Source organism: Macrobrachium rosenbergii, chromosome 9 (assembly GCF_040412425.1).
Source record: "Macrobrachium rosenbergii isolate ZJJX-2024 chromosome 9, ASM4041242v1, whole genome shotgun sequence".
Taxonomy (NCBI): Eukaryota; Metazoa; Arthropoda; class Malacostraca; order Decapoda; family Palaemonidae; genus Macrobrachium; species Macrobrachium rosenbergii.
Genome location: NC_089749.1, coordinates 27,989,609 through 28,008,385, shown reverse-complemented (window position 1 = coordinate 28,008,385; position 18,777 = coordinate 27,989,609). Strand labels below are relative to the sequence as shown.

The window sequence follows — 18,777 nt, the reverse complement described above, 5'->3', positions numbered from 1 at the left end:
TTTGTATTGCAGTTATTGTTGGGTTACACAGCGCAATAATCTAATCATGTGATATGTTAAAGTCTTCATCCTCGTCGTTTTCGCTCTCTTCACTAGTGTTGGCGTTTTGCCATGTGCAGAAAACAATACAGTTTGAATGACTTGCTATCCGTTGAAAATATCATCTTGTGAAAATATATACATACAAATTTGGTGACTCTTACTTAAGTTAGTTCCTGCTTGCTTTGATGCAGAACACTGGAACGAAAGGTTGAAACACCTTAAGATCTGCCCATTAGGAAATATACCAGTTTGATTGACTTGCAGATTTGTTAGATTTTTGTCATTCATTTTCAGATGCTTCCTATTGCTGAATTTCTTTAAATCGTACATTGTATTGAGAAAATATTGCTGTCATAAACGAGATATGTTTTCCTCTCGTGTTTCTCTATTAGCTCTCTTAAATATGAGCTTGTCAAAGAAGAAAAAAAGGTGAAGCACACTTAGATTGGTGAGCTTTTCCTCGTGGGTGCTGAGGAACGGAGGAAGGAGAGCGAGAGCAAGAAAGGGGTTGAGAGAGAGAGAGAGAGAGAGAGAAGGGGGTGTGTGAGATCCAGGTGTCGCAATGCGTTGTCTTCGTTGTTGGTTTGCGATAAGGTTGGCGATGGAGATTGAGGTTATAGAGGACGTAGGTGTCCTTCGGAAGAGCATTCCTTTGTTGGTCGTTATAGTCGGTCCGCCTTATGACACACACAACTTTGAGAGGCGATTGGGTCTCTTGGGTGTCGCTTCTAAAACCCGGTGTTTCGCGTGCAGTTATTTTGATTTAATTTGGTCTTTTTATGTCTTGTTAATCGGGATTTTTGTGTGTGTGTGTGTATTACTCGGGCTAGGTTCTGTGTTTAGCAGAAAAGCATAGCTTTGTATCTCGTAAGGTGCCTTTCACAGCCTACAGAGTAATGCACTCTAGACTTGGAAAATTCATATGAATCATAATTCCTTTAACGGAGACGTGTTATGAGTAGAAATATTTAGTTCAGTGGAGATTTATTAAACGTCTAACCGCACAGTCACATTTTGTAAGCCTTTGACCACCTGATTCCATCTTTGTAAATCTACACACACGCACGCGCGCCGGTTTCATCTATGATTCATCTGTTAGAATTGGAATACGGCAATGATTGTTGTCGTAGCAACTGTTCTCCGGCGCCACCTCCTGTTCGAGGAAAATTTACACACACATAAATATGTGTGTGTTCTAATTTTCTGGCACATTGGTGTTGTTTATTGCTCCTTCAAGACGGGAAAAGCACTGAGATAATGGAAGATAGGCCAGTAACTTAAGGGAGCTAAATATTCATTAGCAATATATATATATATATAATATATATATATATATATATATATATATATATATATATATATATATATATATATATAAATATATATATATATAAATGTATATAAATATATGATATATATATATATATTTATATATATACACACACATCAAAGAGGAAGGCGGACAAGAATACTCTTGAATAGTCATTTGATTACATGTTTATTCTTAACGTTTCATAATCCATGATTACATCGCCAGGGGTTCTAGAATTAAAAAAAAAACAAAAAGCATTGACAATAAAAAATTACAGAAAATATATACAAAGGCAAAGTCAGAACATAAAAAACGGCAATCGACTTTAAAAGGGAAATTTTACCCAAAGGACACCGAGGATCAGTCAAAACACTGAGAAATTAATTAAATACAACATATAAAAGACAAGTAAAACGATATATATTTAAAAGATTTAAATTTTAATACAATAAAATTTAAAATTACTTTAAGAAAATAGACAAATAAATAAATAAATAAAAATGACTAAGGGTATGAAGCCAAGCTGTCAGTGCCACACAAATACCGAAAATATGAGGCGTTCGAAAGAAAAACAAAACAACAAAAACATTATTATTACGACATTTATAAAGCCGAAGTCTGAATGTTCAATTTCGGAACAAGCTGTTTTATCATCGAGTATTGGTAGTTCCAGTTGGCTTGAAGTTCGTCCAGTTATGCAAAAATCTCTGCTTTCAATGAGAGTTTTACAAAATTTCGTATGACTTCTTATGTTGGAATGTTCGTGGTTGGAGATTTTTACCCCCGTACGAAAACTTACCCCCCCCCATGAGAATCTGTGCGTACTTGTAGAAGTCTCCGAGTGGATCCCACATAAATCCCTGAGGTACACTTGGGCAAGAATACTTATACACCACTCCGGAGGACATCGTAGCACAAAGACGATCTTAAATTTGAAAATAGAGCCAATCGTTAGGGGGTTGACAGGAACAAGTTTAACATGCAAAGCACCAAAATGTTTCTGAATTTTGCTTGTAAATATTGTTCAGAAATGGACTTCATGACACTATGGAAACTTGGCATAAAAGTGTAGTTTGGGTACTGTAAGACTATAACGCTCAGTGGAAAAACTTCTTGTTCCGTATTTTGTTGAGGCTATAAAAAAGTATCTTTGAAGGAAAACAGTTGTTTAAAATGTTCTAAAAGAAAGGTAACTTCATCGCGAAAAGCTTTCCAACTAGAGGTGAGGGAAAGGGCCCTGTGAAAGAGTCGCAACGGAACTGATCTTAAAATTATAAAAGCGATAACTGAAAAAATTGGCACCTAATTCTTTAAAAGTCTTTTTTTCTAAAAAAAAATCATGGTAGTAAAGTTACTGTTATGTCTGGTGACCAGAACGTCAAGGAACGGCAGTCGATTGTCCTCTTCCTTTTCAAGGGTAAACTTGAGATTGAGGTGGCAGGAGTTAGCAAATTCCACGAAGGAATCCGAGTCATACTCTCCTCTGAAGAGGGCAAAGGTGTTGTCAACATACCGTACATTAAAAAGAGGATGGCTCCTCCAGGGAGCACAAAGATATTGGAGAACGTAGGTCCGAGCGGTGAGCCCATAGCCATACCATCAGCCCGCTTGTATAATTTATTATTAAAAGTAAAAGCTGTGTCCAGCACAGCTAGTTCCAACAAGGTTTTAAAAGACGAACGAATAAAATTATTAAAAACAGAATCAGGCTGAGCAAAAAGCTTATTTAAAATAATTTCAGTCGTGTCATTCACTTGTACATTTGTAAATAGTGACTCGGTAAAAAGTGACTCGACATCCAGACTGGTCATATAGAGATCAGAGTCCTGAGCCAAGATCATATCTTTTAAATTGACAAGAATTGTTAATGGTGTAATTATTCCTGGTTAAAAGCTCATGGAGAGGAACAAGATACTTGGCAAGTTTGTAGTTTGGAGTGTTAAAAGACGCAAGTATAGGGCATAAAGGAACGTTGGGTTTGTGTATCTTGGGTAATCCACATAAAACCCCATAAGAAGACCCTGTGGAAAATAATTGCTAATACGTTTCTTCGTTGATAATACTTTCATTTTTTATGTTCCTCAGAAATCTATTGATTCTATCCTCGAATTTAAATATGGTGGAGTGATAAGGGGCACCAGTCTCAATAAATTTTGAATGATTGCTAAGAATAACATTCATCTTATCAATATACTCTTGTTTGTCGAGAATCACTGTGGCCTTACCTTTATCAGGTCTATACACACACACACATATACACATATAATTTATATATATATGAGAGAGAGAGAGAGGGAGAGGGAGGGGGTCTTTTAACGACTCATACTTTTATGTTTTACTTTAAAGTAATGATATTCCCTTAAAAGGTCTTTTGCCTACAAAAGTTGGTTTCTTCTATGTGCAGATTTGTGTGCGTGTTCATTCCCATTCCGATTCTCTTGGCACAAACATAGCCATTCTTAATCACACACACACACACACACACACACATACACACACACAAAGAGATAGAGAGAGAATATTGATAAATCCTCATCTCAGTTTTATGGTTTATTTTCCATTGTAAATCGTCAGTGTCTGACAGAGAATGGGGTTTATTATTCATCCTGAGAAACCTTTTAGTTTAACAAAAAATTCGGCTGGTTTTCGTCTAAATGGTCGTGTTTCTCCCTGGACAAGACGATTCATCTCATGTTTTGTCAGGCTGTTTCTTTTCGTCCCTGTCACCGCTCAGGATTGTTCACCTTTGATTTCTGAGGCCATGAAGTTGTCTCGAATGCGAACTGTGTTTATATTTATTATTTTGTGTCCTCGCATAATACTCTAAGTATTCTTCCGTATGGATATCGTTTCGTAAGTTCGGAGGTATTTGTATTTGTGTGTTTGTGTGGGTATTTGCCATTTGATTTTTCTCTTTTCTTAGATCCTTAGTTCCATGTTATGAATTAGTTCTCTTTTTTTTCAGGTTTGCCTACCTAAAAGCTCCTTGATGAGTCTCGTATTATCCTTTATTTTTTATAGGGGAATAAATGACAAGGAACTTTGGTTGTTGGGGAATTAACAAAAAGAGAAAAATTGATTAAAAGAAATACAGGAAATATATTGATTGATGAGATTTCAGTGGCGATAGTAATTGACACCGACATATCAGTATGAAAGTATCCAACTTTTCAGTTTTCGCTGAAGCCTTGGCCATTTAGGGATGAAAATGATGAAATGCAACTTTATTCGAAATATATGCATTGTTGGGAACGCTTGTTCCGTGACAGCTGATATTTGTTTGTTTACCCGGACAAGCACGAATGGAGAGATTGAATGAAAAATTGTGCCCCGAACGCATTGACAAAGGCTTCTTTGGGTTTGCTTACAATTCATATGTTTGTTTGTACCTGCGAATCGTCTTCCAAGATCAATCTTGATCGTTGTAACCTTACACCTCTGGAGTGTTTGCGGATGGTGTTGGGAGGGAGGCGTCACCCTCGGGGACCTCTTGATAGTCCCTGTTAGCACAGTCAACAGGCTGACAAGTCTGAACAGTAATGGATGGAATCAGCCGTAGTTCTTAATTGTGGGTATTTAAGGTGTGCTTCAAGAAACTGGTCGAAAGTTTCATAAAAATCATTTGGGAGTAGGTCGTTACACAGAAACGTTCATGATAAGAATGTGGAATTATATTATGCGTGGAAGGGGCGATGGGAGCATGATTTAAAATGATGTTGGCAAAGTACACAAGCAAGGGCAACTATGAGACATTTAGATCATAACAATGCACATTTCTTGACAATCAATGTGAAAGGTTCATTGTAACCCTTCCTATAATCGTTTGAACCTTTCCAGTGGGAAAAATCCTTTATTTTTCTTTATCTAAGCTTGTCAGATTTCCTTGTACACTATGTATTTATTTTACCTAAACTAATGAGAAATGCTTTTATTATATCTTATGAATGCAGGAACTATCCCCTGTGCTCTTGGCACTACGCACAAGACCATGCCCTTCAAAAGCAAATATTAAATGGCTTTGTATATTTTTGTATGTTGTTTTGGGCGTCATATATGTGTAGGTTTGCACCCGAATGATCCACGCACAGACGAACCCTTTTCAATTATTAAAAATGAAAATGCCATCATTTTGACTTTCTTGCCTTGTAACTGTATTATTGTTTAGCCACACCCTTCTTCTCTTCGTGAAGATCCCTTCAAACGTCTAAGTCTTCAGTTTCTCAAGTCTGCCTGCAGTCCGTAGCTTGTTATTTGCAAACTTCAGCAGTTGCAGATTTCATTCTTCTTCCATTATGCCGTAGACTCAACTCGGCTCTCTAAACGATCAATTTAAATACCACTGCTCACGTAGATAAGACAAAGACCACGCCGATTCTTCATTCGTTTACATACCCACATATTAATTCTGTTGATAAAAATGTACCAGGAATTTCATGGTTTTTTGAAGCACTCTTCACATTTCACCTTTACTGCTGTCATCTACAGGATGATACAGCACGTACAGCAAGAGTTCTGCCTCGCTCTCAAACCCCCTCCACGACTGTTGCATAATAACAGTATGGTTTGTAGATCGCTTTTGTCTTGAAGTACGCTGCTATTCCTCTGTCTTGTCGTCATTAGTCAACTTATGCCTGGACTTTTATGGCATCGTCTACAGTCACCTTTTCACGTTTATCAAAAGTTACAAAGGTGTGGCATCTAATTATATAGGCTGTATTTTTTAATTTCATTACTAGATTACCTGTTTTGGGGATGATAATTTCGTCTCTCTCCCGCGAGATGTTTAGTGGTCAATTGAAATGTGTGTTCAGTCAAGATTTTGGAGGAGGTGTGCAGTCTCATTATGCATGTTTTACTTGTTAGTTTAGTGTTTTGGATGTTTAGAAATGAATTTTTTTTAATTTTTTAAGTGCATTTTTTCTTTTGTGAAGTGGGTTCATTGTCGTTTACTTTTAATGTACTGAAAATGAAAAATACCTAGATAGTCACCTAATGCATTGTATAGACATTTTACACACACTGACACAACCACAACCACTCACACTGTGTATATATATATATATACATACATATATATATATATATATATATATATATATATATATATATATATATATATATATATGTATATATACACATGTATGTATGTATATATCTGTGCGTATAATTATAAGATTTTGTCATGTGAAAAGAACAGAGGATGATTGGCGGGTGGAATAAGGAGGTGAGGAAGACCTAGAAAGGGCTGAGTAGCTGGCATGAGTTACAGCACTGGAAAGGAAGAGCTCAAACATTCAGGAACCGAGAAATTGGTAAATGGGATAATGTTTGTGTAAAGGATTTGATACACTGTGTAAGTCTTTGAAGAGGTTAATGATGTGGAAGTAACTACACTGGGTGTTCAACCAAGATTCAGCACTTTTACCAAGAGTTAATTGGATTACAGTTGAAATGCTGCATTTGATTGATGGTGTGATTGAATAGCTGACCAGGGTTTGTAAATGTCTGGATGAGGGAAGGTTTCATTGGAGTTGGTGAGATGAAGTATTGTTCCATTTTATAACAAATTATAGGCGCATAACATTACCTAGTATATCAAGGTGCATGATAGGATTTTGATTGATGGAATGAATTGACAAAGAATAGTGTGGGTTTAGACATGGAAGAGGGTGTGTGAGACAAGTTTTTTTTGTGAAACAGTTGTGAGAGCTTTAGAAATGAAGTGAAAAACTCATTATGGAATCGATATAAAGACGAAGGGTCTTGAGTTCGTATTGTTTAGAACATGAGTTGTTGAGAGCAATTAAGAATTTGAATGATGAAGTGAAGCATGTGTTAGGATATGTAGGAAGAGAGTGACTGGTATGGTCGCCGGTTTGAAGTTGAAGTTGGCGGGAGAAAAGGGTTTGTTAAGTCGCCATGGCTGTTCAGTATGTTTAAGGATGAATGATAAGAAAGGACTGTAAATGTAGGTGGAAAGTTTTGGGTAAGCTAATAAATCGTGAACGGATTGTGAAGTGGTTTATGTTAACAGATGATACAGCACAGATTGAGAATATTGAAGTGAAACATTCAACGAAAAGGTGTACGAGTGTGTTTGCAAGAGGAGGAATTTGATGGTAAATGTGAGCAGGGGTAAGGTTATGAGGGTGAGCGGAATCCAGTGAGGTAGAACTATTAGCGTTAGCAAGGATAGTGGAAGAATGGAAACAGGGTAGTGATACGACTGTTTAGAAGTAAATATATTGGATGATGGGAGAATGAGATGAAAGTTGAGTCACAGAATAAGTGAAGCGAAGAAGGTAGAAAGGTATGTACAAAATATCAGAAGGAGACTTTAATTGTCTACAGTTTACAAGTGGGATTATATGAAGGTGTTTCTCAAGTCTACTGTCGTGGGCACAAAATGTGCATGAAAGAAAAAAAGCTTTTAAGCTGTTGAAATCGACCGTTTGCATCATAGATAAGGCCTAAGAATTATTTATAGGTTGAGAAATGTGAGGGTTTATAGAAGTGCCAAGATGCTTTTGTAATAAAAGGATTGGTCAAAGTATTTTAAGATGCTGTCTGGTCATGTGGGAAGAATGAACGACTGTAGGCTGGTGAAGAGAGTCCATCATTCAGAAATGTTAGGAGAAAGGAGGAGAGGAACACTGAGAAAAGGATTAGAGAGGTTGAATAAAAGAGGAATTTGAAAGGAATCGATTAGTTGTCTAGGAAGAGAGAGCGTACGAGCAAGGTTGTATGGGAATAGCTTATTGGTGTTTGGTGTTTCTACGCTCTGACACTGTGCATTCTGTGTCGGTATAGGAAGTGGCTATTGTTGACGTTTTACTGCACAAGAGGCTCATCCGCAATTCATGAGTTAGAGTATGAATGGGGCAATTACCGTTGTGTTGTGTATATATATCTATGTAGGTGTATATATACTCATATATATGTGTGTGTATGCATACAATATATATATATATATATATATATATATATATATATATATATATATATATATATATATATATACATATACATATATACACACACACATATACTTTTCTGATGTATATAAATTCTCGATTAGGTTTATAAGATATTAATATTTGTATATTAATACAACCATTTCCATAGACGGTATTTAGGTATGAAAATACGATACAAAGAAAAGTAAGGGAACTAGGGACAAGGTGAATGGGAAAATTGTGAGCCATTTATATTGCGCGGGTGGCAGAAAGAGAAATAAGGAATCATTTGAAATAAAAGAATCGTCGAGTGCTGATAAAAAGAAAGTTCAGGACTTAAGACAGACTGCGATTTCCCATTAACTCCAAGGATTCCGACCAAATGTCTTTCCCTGAAAAAAAAATGCAATGATGAAGACTCAATGACAGCAAAAGTCAGAATTTGGGAGAATTCAGAAAAAAAAAAAAATGAAATTATCTGACATATTGACAATAATATTTCAGTAACAGAAAGCTGATAATTTAACGCATGTTAGTACCTCTATCTTATTGTGAAGATGCGTCATAAAAAGATAAATGTAAGATATGTAAGATCCCAAAAGTTCTTAATGTAACACAAAACTTATTGTTTTTCAGATGTATCTGAATAGAAAGGAGGTCAGAGATTTTTAGTCTGAAAACGGAGGGAAAGACGATGAGTCGTCTGCACATGACCGCGTGGCCACCTCTGATGTCAGCGGCACACAGGCCAAACCCAAAACCTATCTTAGAGAGGAAGGCCGACATTTTTCGAAGACAAACACTCACGTTCACGCATATATATATATATATATATATATATATATATATATATATATATATATATATATATATATATATATATATATATATATATATATATATATATATATATATATATATATATATATATATATATATATATATATATATATATATATATATATATATATATATATATATATACACATACCACGCGGTCATGTGCAGACGACTCATCGTCTTTCCCTCCGTTTTCAGACTCAAAATCTCTGACCCCTTTCTATTCAGATACATTTGATTTTTATACCAAAGCTTGTAGATGGCGAGGATCGGTCCTGAATGATACAGACTCATTGACATATATATTTACATTCTCTCTCTCTCTCTCTCTCTCTCTCTCTCTCTCTCTCTCTCTCTCTCTCTCTCTCTTGATTTGCACTTGAGTTCAGTCATCTTCGCTTCTTGCTTTCCTCTGTCAGTGTTAATCTCGTTTTGATTTTTTTATATATCTCTTTTAAGTGAGAGGAAGTAATTGCTGTATAATTGCTATGTATTTTTATTTCTCGATCAGTCTATACTACTACCACACTCAGGTAAAAATGGTTGCTTGGTGTACGTTATTAGGAGATTAGGCTACTTTATATTAGAAAACTGTAATTCTTTTCTGTATGTCGATGATAGCTTTTAAACATAAGTCTCTTGGTATTCATATGATTTCGCCATACATGGGGTTATTATTAAAGAGCGATGTCTGAACTGCTGATGTGTTCATTTTGCAAAATACATGAATCTCCACTGTGTTGAACAACATGAAATATAAAAGTGGGTTTAAAATCCCTTTTAGTTCTTTTTAGCAGCGTTTCCTTTGAAGTCGAAAGGTCAAAGATTGGTGTAAAAAGCAATTTTGCTTTGGTCAAAAATACAGGGAGTCGCCATGAAATTGGCGTATTTTCTGAATTTAATTACCGTAATCTTTATGACGCCGCCAGTTATGAATTTCATAAGGAGCAGAGAAACGTGTACCCAACGGGTTTGATCTGTATAAGTGATAATGTAGCTCTGACGAAAAACTGTTCGGGAATTTTATAAGTATTTTACTTCATCTAGTCTAGTATTTTCTTACTCAGTCAGAGACGTCTGTATGGTACAGTTGGCAGACTTAGAATGGCATCATTATTACAGAAAAAATGCTGTCAGGAGCTTTTATTTTTTATGATTGTTTTGAAATAAAACTTAGTTAATTTAAACTGGTAGATAAATGTTGCTCCAGCTGAAGGTTAGCTCTTGAAATTTAGCAGTTGATCATCAGTTACTAAATAATCTGATCTTACAAGGAAATTTTATAATGGTAAAATGAAGTTTTGCCAAACTAGGTGATCACTAAAAAGTAAAGAAGTGTTTGTGTGTGTGTAAAAATATGTGAACACTGTAAACATGTGAGCACATTCCTAACTATGGCTTTGTTAAATTACATGTCCGACACGACGGTAAGTCACGCTGGACCAGATCAATACATGGATGGGATACCTGCAAGAAATGACATAAATTGCCACATTGATTGCCTAGGAGTGAAATGTTGACGCTTTCTGAAGATGAAAAGAGCATATATATATATATATATATATATATATATATATATATATATATATATATATATATATATATATATATATATATATATATATATATATATATATATATATATATATATATATATATATATATATATATATATATATATATATATATATTTATATATATGTATATATATTCATATATATATATGTGTGTGTGTATGTATATATATATATATATATATATATATATATATATATATATATATATATATATATATATATATATATATATATATATATATATATATATATATATATATATTCTGTCATGAGAATGAAGACGACGGGTAGACCAAGACTTTCGACTATATATATGATTAAGTCATGTTCACACTACTGAATAATTTTGAAAGTACAGCTTACGTAGGAAAGCAATATGAGGCCCCAGATAATTGTAAAAGGCAAAAAACTGCCCAGGTACCCACAGGACATTCTTAAAGATACGTGGTGGAAAATGCTGTTACCGGAATAGTAAGGTAACAGTCAGCAGCATATAAGTTATTTAACAGATTATTTTAATTTTAAAGGGCCAGGAATAAAACCTTTCAGCAATATGTAACACTTAAAAATACCGGCGCTCAAGTTCATGTTTCTAAGTGAGTGAGTAAGGAAACCTTAATCTGTCAGTACGGGATACATGACTAAAACCTCACTTGAATCGCTTGATACACTTACATTGTGCAACTCTTGTGCAGTTCTTTCCTAGATGATCCTAGAAAAAAAATGTCTACGTGATGAACAGTTTCTTTTGTACAGCCCGCTTGTTTGTGTGACTGGTTTGTTGCAAGAAGTTGAGTTTAGATAGAGACTTGTCACCAATATCTTAAAGATGACATCATGATACAGTTCGAAATTCTTGTTCTCACCGTCTTGGTATCCGTGTGAAATGTTATATTCGTCATCCACAGGCTCTTTGTGGATATATATATATATATATATATATATATATATATATATATATATATATATATATATATATATATATATATATATATATATATATATATATATATATATATATATATATATATCTACAAACTCTGTTCCTTGAAAAAAATACTGAAGGTGAGAAAATAAAAATGTCCCCTTTGTTCACAAAAAATAAGTGTGCGCTCATTTGTGATAAGATACTTGGTGAAATATTGATTTTAGATCAATGTAATGTTTCTGTATAGCATTGCTACTTGTTTGTGAAGTTCCAATACTAGTAAAAATAAGTATAAAATGCGCCGAAGTTTCCTCGGTACAATCGAGTTTTCTGTACAGCGTATAATGAATGCTGTATGAAACTCTCAGCCACGGCCCATGAATCTCTCAGCTGTGGCCCATTTGTGGCCTGTGTTGTTGGCACCTATAGCGGTGCCAGACGCACGATCATGGCTAACTTTAACCTGAAATAAAATAAAAACTACTGAGGCAAGAGGGCTGCAATTTGGTATGTTTGATTGTTGGAGGGTGGATGATCAACATACCAATTTGCAGCCCTCTAGCCTCGGTAGTTTTTAAGATCTGAGGGCGGACGGACAGACAAAAAGCATCTCAGTAGTTTTCTTTTACAGAAAACTGAAAAAATTGGCAACTCACATCACACAGTTGCTTACTAAGAGATGAGTATGTGAATGAGTCATTCACAAACTCGAAAAGGTGTTCTTCCGGTGAGTCATTTTTGTAACCCCCCCTCTCCGCCCCCAAACACTCACACAGACACCCCCCACCCCCACACCGTTCCTCTCTCGCTCTCGAACGGAAATTCCAATCGCTGTCATGAAGAGAAGTATAGTAATGCTATACTTTGCTATGCGACACCGCACAACCACTATTCATCTTCATCCCAGCGGCTCTGTTCTGTGAATGTATAATCTCTCTCTCTCTCTCTCTCATTAAGATACTCCTCCACACACAAGCATCTAACGTACAAAGGTGTATTTGCAGAACATAGTAAATGACCTCGAATGCATACAGAATAAAACGTGGTCAAAGAGACACACGAGTCTGTATTCCTTGAATGCTCTCAAAGACTGCTATAAGTACTTGCATTCATTCATAGACAAATACGGAACATTGAGCTTTCGAGATGTACCGGTGCCATGATTCTGATATGGCAACAGATTGCCAAAGATTACTAATTAGTTCAGGAGTATCATAGAGAGAGAGAGAGAGAGAGAGCGATAGATTATGAAATTAGCTACCCAGTGATGAGGGAAGTTTTTTCCGAATGTTAAGCTGCAGAGATGAAGTACTTACAGAGTGGGTGACTGTCTCTCTGTTAATTTACAAACTGCACCGCTGATGATGTGAAGCTTGTCATACTTGTTGTGTCTGACAGCTGGTGGGAAATGTAGTCAAGCAGTTCATGAGTGACTCGATAGGATGAGTTGAAACGAGCTACAGTCGAACGTGAGAGTGTTACTGATAAAGCTTCACTTGAAATAATAAAGGGTAACGGTGACTGTATTGTTTTCTCAGTTCCAAGTACTTAATTTGCATAGGTGTGAGGAATTCTCGAATGTGAATCGCGTTTGACGAAAATAGCGGTGAAAAATAAACAATTCCGTTGGAAATACAGAAGGAGGTGTGCATAAATATGGAGTATTCTTATGACACTAGAGCTGGAAGCATGTGTGAACGTGTAGCTTTCGACAAGATTTCTTTTTAGACGTATCCATTGCTGGCTTGCGTTGTAACTCTCAATGAGAACTTGACTTAAAAACTATACTCATTTTGTGTACCGTCATTGCCACCGAAAGAATTAACTTCCAGCTTGCTGAAGGTGATATATAAATTGATCCAAAGGGAAACATCATATTGGTTCGAGCAGACAGGAAGTATAGAGTATTTCACCTATCACGTGAGGAGGCAATTTCCCCGGGTGAAACAGGTGTCCATTCAACATGGCAAAGGCAGGTGTTTCGGAGAAGAGGTTACTCAGTCAGTGAGTCATTCGTTACACGTTTTTGTGACGTCATGCATGTCTCCCAAGGACGCGTTGCACCTGTGGTCGCAAGTGTCTATCCCTCTCAGTAGAGGTTCTGGGGATGTTCGCTGAACACGTGTTGTGGCTTTTAGAGGTCGTGTTGCCGAGTAGTAAAAGGGTAGAGATGATTCATTCATTGAGTCGCACTCAGTTTCCTTGCGGCTTTGTGCGGGCCGTGTCATAAGCGGCTTGAGACGGCAGGGTTTGGCCAAGGAGTTGTGCTTTTTCACTCGCCATCGGAGAAGTGCTTACTCGGTATTGTATTTTTGGGGGAGTTTTATCTTGTGCAGTAGTGTTAATGTTAATTTGTTAAATAATTTTGGCGTTAAATGCACTTCATTCCCATATCTCCAACAGCCTTTAATTTGTTTTTATTTTTATACTTATTTAATACTTTGTTAGCGTTGTAGGCCCTGTGTAATCCTTTTGGCTTCAGGATTTCTCAGTTGGAATGAAAGTTTGTTCCCATTTCCAAAGTGTGTAATCCTCTGCAGTTGAAAAATATTTCGTCAAGATGAAAGATATTTAACCGACGCTTTCATTTGCACGTCCGCGCACTAGTTAAACCCTCTCACGAGTTTATGGAAACATTTTGTTCTGTTTTACACTAGTGTTAATTTAATAGTAACTAGGATAACAGTTAAAGTCTGTACATTTCTACAAACAGATTCACAAATTATCCTATATATATATATATATATATATATATATATATATATATATATATATATATATATATATATATATATATATATATATATATATATATATATATATATACACACATATATACATGTACCCATATATGTATAAAATTGACGGCATAACGAGAATAGATGATAGCCACAAAGAGTGACAGGTTCTACATTTTAGGACGATCTATCTAATGAATAGAGGGCTGGGAGGAATGAGGCACGGATGAATTACTGTGATCGAAAAGGAGAAATTTGCTTCACTTCTTTTCCCACCTCTTTAGGCCGAAATCTTCCAGAAGACATTTCCATCATTATTCATCGCTCGTTATGTTAGCTATTGCTTTCATTCTGGCTTATCCTTGTTTCCTGACATTTTTGCCGGATATTTTCTGTCACGTCACAAAAATGGATTATTTCATGTGTTACGCATATATGTGTGACCTTCATATGGTATTCCTCTCAAGACCGAAGCACACCTACTTCGGCTGATCATTTTCAGTGTCTTTTTATAGCAGCATATTTAACATAGCCGAAAGATTCCCTTGTGTCATTTCATGAAGCAGGGGTTTTGGAAATATATTCGAATGGATAAATTAGCTATGAATTATACTTTCGTACGTGATTTATTTTGTTCAGTACACAGTAACACGTTGTGATCAACGAGGACGTTGCAGGTAGCAGTGCTTCTATTGTAGCATTATGCTGTGTGGGTCCCCTTAACAGGTAGATGAGAGTCGGCAATCAATATGGGCTCCTTCTATAAATAGCCTCAAGAATTACTTAGTCGAGCTGTGTGGGTGCTCAGTACTGTAGTTTTTGTTTTTATGTACGAACCTCTTCTTTTACTCTTCCTGTTCTTCGAACGCACGCGAGCGCACACTTATATATATATATATATATATATATATATATATATATATATATATATATATATATATATATATATATATATATATATATATATATAATATATTTATTGCATTTGAGAGAGAGAGAGAGAGAGAGAGAGAGAGAGAGAGAGTGAGTGAGAGAGACAGAGAGAAGCGGGTGTCCGTCGATGACCTTGGTTGACGTGACACCATCTCTCTCTCTCTCTCTCTCTCTCTCTCTCTCTCTCTCTCTCTCTCTCTCACACACACACACACACACACACACACACACACACACACACACAAAAGGAGCCCGTGAAAAGTGGCTGTTGTTCACCGTAGACCATTGTCTTACAGCATTCTTCGGAGGGTTATTTTCAGTTTTTGCAGAAAAAACGTCTTTTGTCCTCCTTGTTACTCTGACGTTTTAATAATCAATTTGCATATTGTTTGGTTTTCCAGATAAAGAGAAGAAACATTATTAAATGCTTGTATTATTTTTTCCCAAATTCGTTCGGGGACGTTATGCTTGGTGTCAGCCCATTGTCAGAACCATCGAATCTGCATCCATACTGTTTGCTGTGACCCAGGAATGGCCCTTGGGATCTTCAATACCCCGAAACTTAAGTTCTGCCCTCCAGTTTATGGTTTACTTAAATGATGCAGTTCTATTTTTATTTAATTCCGTAATTTACTTTCAACTAGAACGTTTTAACTATGTTTATCTAAATGTACCTCTGTGAAGATGAACAGTGATTCAGTAATTCACATGAGAAGGGACTTTTAATTGCAGCAGTGCGCCGACAGTTTAGATTTCTGTCTAGGCCATCATAAAGCTTTAATACAAGTATTAAATGTTCACCATTGCGACAGGAAATTACTATCTCTTTGGTGTTTTTTCCTTATCAGTTACTAGTAGAAAGCTATTGCCCCGAATGTGTAATTTTTTCTCATTTGGAATTAAGTGATGTAATTCAAGTGAATTCATTTTTCTGATTTTCGTCTCTCATCTTACACTTACTTTGAAGTATTGTAAACGAGCAAGAAACCGCTCGAGCGGATTTCCAAAAGCATCGGGAAAGATGTATTCTAAGATTTTTCTTGTGATTTCGGAACACCGGCGACCAAAGTATATCGACTACGCATGTAAATTATTAATATCCATTATTTTGATATTGCAGATTATTCCATTTCCCGCAATTTTAATTTATTTGTAGTCGACTGGTTTGGTTTTCTTAGAACCGCTTAATTTTGAATGATTTTTACACCACGTGTCTTTCAACAAGGTAACTAAACAAGGCAAACAGTGGCGGGGCTTTTTGTGACTTCAGTCAGTCCAAGACTATTCTGGAAATGAATGATGCCATTTTAGGACGAATAATGGATATGATTATGACGACCATAACTATGCCATGTCCAAAGGAGCTAACTGTGTCAATTTAGAAAGAATAAGGATATTTTATAATCTTTATATTATATATATATATATATATATATATATATATATATATATATATATATATATATATATATACATATATATATACATATATATATATATATATATATATATATATATATATATATATATATATATATATATATATATATATATATATATATACTGTATAAATATATATACATATATATAAATAGATAGATAGATAGATATTTTATTGACCATTCTCCACAGAAACACACTGTTTTTCAGTCTTTATAAAGTTATTTATTTGTTTTATGTATTTATTTTACTTCAGGAAAAATAATGTTTTCATGTTTTCATTGTACATATATTTATGAACTTCCCTTTAATGATTGATTTCTCTCTTTTTGCAGGTATGTTAAGCTGGAGTTTTGTTGCGACAGGTGGCAGTAACCAGGTGAGACGAGGCTTTTAAAGATAATCTGTATGTTTGAGAACATTCATACCACCTCTTTGTTTTTTCCTTCTTTTATTTCACCGTCGGAAGTTGGATATGATTTAGTTCATTGATGGTAGAAGTATCTCTTGTACAATAATGGCTCTGTAATCGTAGAGCGTATATTGCTTTCACACCTGCTTGAAATTAAAGTGTCATGTGCTTGCGCTTGCGCTTCCCAGCTGTTTCAGTGCTCGGAAGGAGTTTTGAAGGAAAATGAGTGTAGAAAAAGAAATGTCATGTACAGCATAATGGTATTATTTTCCTTTATGCTGTCATCATTTTAGGATAACTGGGGTTATGAAATACGCTCGATTATCCCTTTGTATATGTTTCTTGTTTTATGTTTACTTGGTGTTCCGTTATTTCTGATGATTATTTCTGCAGTGGTTGTTAGCAGTAATAGGGAATCATCGATTCTGAATATTTATAGCTCAGACCAGCTAGCAATTGGGAAACAGTGCAAAGAGTATTGAGAGAGAGAGAGAGAGAGAGAGAGAGAGAGAGAGAGAGAGAGAGAGAGAGAGAGAGAGAGAGCCAAGACAGTGAATTGAATCGACTCCTGTCCTCTTAGTATATTTCCAAGAGCACAGTGCGTGGACTCTCTCTCTCTCTCTCTCTCTCTCTCTCTCTCTCTCTCTCTCTCTCTCTCTCTCTCTCTCTCTTAAATACCTGTCTATTTATGATATCATCAGCTCAATATACACTAAAGTGGGGCACCAAATAGCACCCTTCCCATCACCCACCAAGCAGCTTTCTCTAGTTGGTCAGCTCTTTCATAAATAAAATGATCCGTGTGTGTGTGTGGAGAAATGTTGAAGGACCACTCATTAAAAAGTGACGGTTGTGGAACAGAGGGAGATAATAAGCGAACAGAAGGTTATTATTGGGCTGCTGTCATCATCATCCTCATTCTTATCATCATCATTTATATGTGCAACGAAGTCATCTCATGTTCCAATGAGGCTTCTTCCTCTTGGCTACCTCCCTCTCCTTTTAGCTCTCCTCCTCTTTTGACTTCTCATCCTTTCCACATTCATTTTTACCTACCATTCCTCCCCTCTTCCCTCATCCGTTTCTCTCTTTCCTGATTTATCTCTGGAGGTTGCTACGTTCGGTTCGTTATTTCATTAGCGATTTGGTTGGTGTAGCAAGACGTTTCATTTAGAATGATGTCGAACCTTTGAAGGTCGGCTGATAATGATATTTTGATCATATTTATTCTAAATCTGTCTGATAGCTCTATATCTGATAAGATAATATGGTATTATGTTGCCCCGAAGGAATTTGTTTACACTAAACATCCCTGCCTGGTTTCAGTCGCTTAATAATAATGTTGATAGATGAGTACTTACAAAAACTACAATCATTGTTCTTTGCTTAAATGTATTTTTTTCATGTGTGGTACTGAAAGGGTTTAACTTTTGTTCTTAGCGTTGTAAGCTTTTAAAAACTGCTAGGTCTAGTTTAAAAAATTGGGGTAATATAACAGCAGGCAATGGATCTTCTTGATACCCAGCAGGATATACCCTGTAATATTGCTGGTGCTTAGCAACGGTGCAAAATTGGGCCTGGAAGTTGCCAGTCTTGGTT

The 18,777-nt window shown here is 35.8% G+C and overlaps 1 protein-coding gene across 4 annotated transcripts in view; it reads left to right on the top strand.

The window, feature by feature from the left end:
* bsk (mitogen-activated protein kinase dJNK) overlaps positions 1-18,777 on the top strand; it is a 493,348-nt gene that overhangs the window by 387,020 nt on the left and 87,551 nt on the right. Inside the window, exon 1 of one of the 4 annotated variants that reach the window (XM_067108800.1) lies at positions 17,102-17,145. The exons of the other annotated variants lie outside the window; for them this stretch is intronic. The gene's annotated coding sequence lies outside the window, so the exon portion shown is untranslated. Of the gene's footprint in view, positions 1-17,101; positions 17,146-18,777 lie in introns of those variants that run through there. 4 annotated transcript variants of the gene reach the window in all.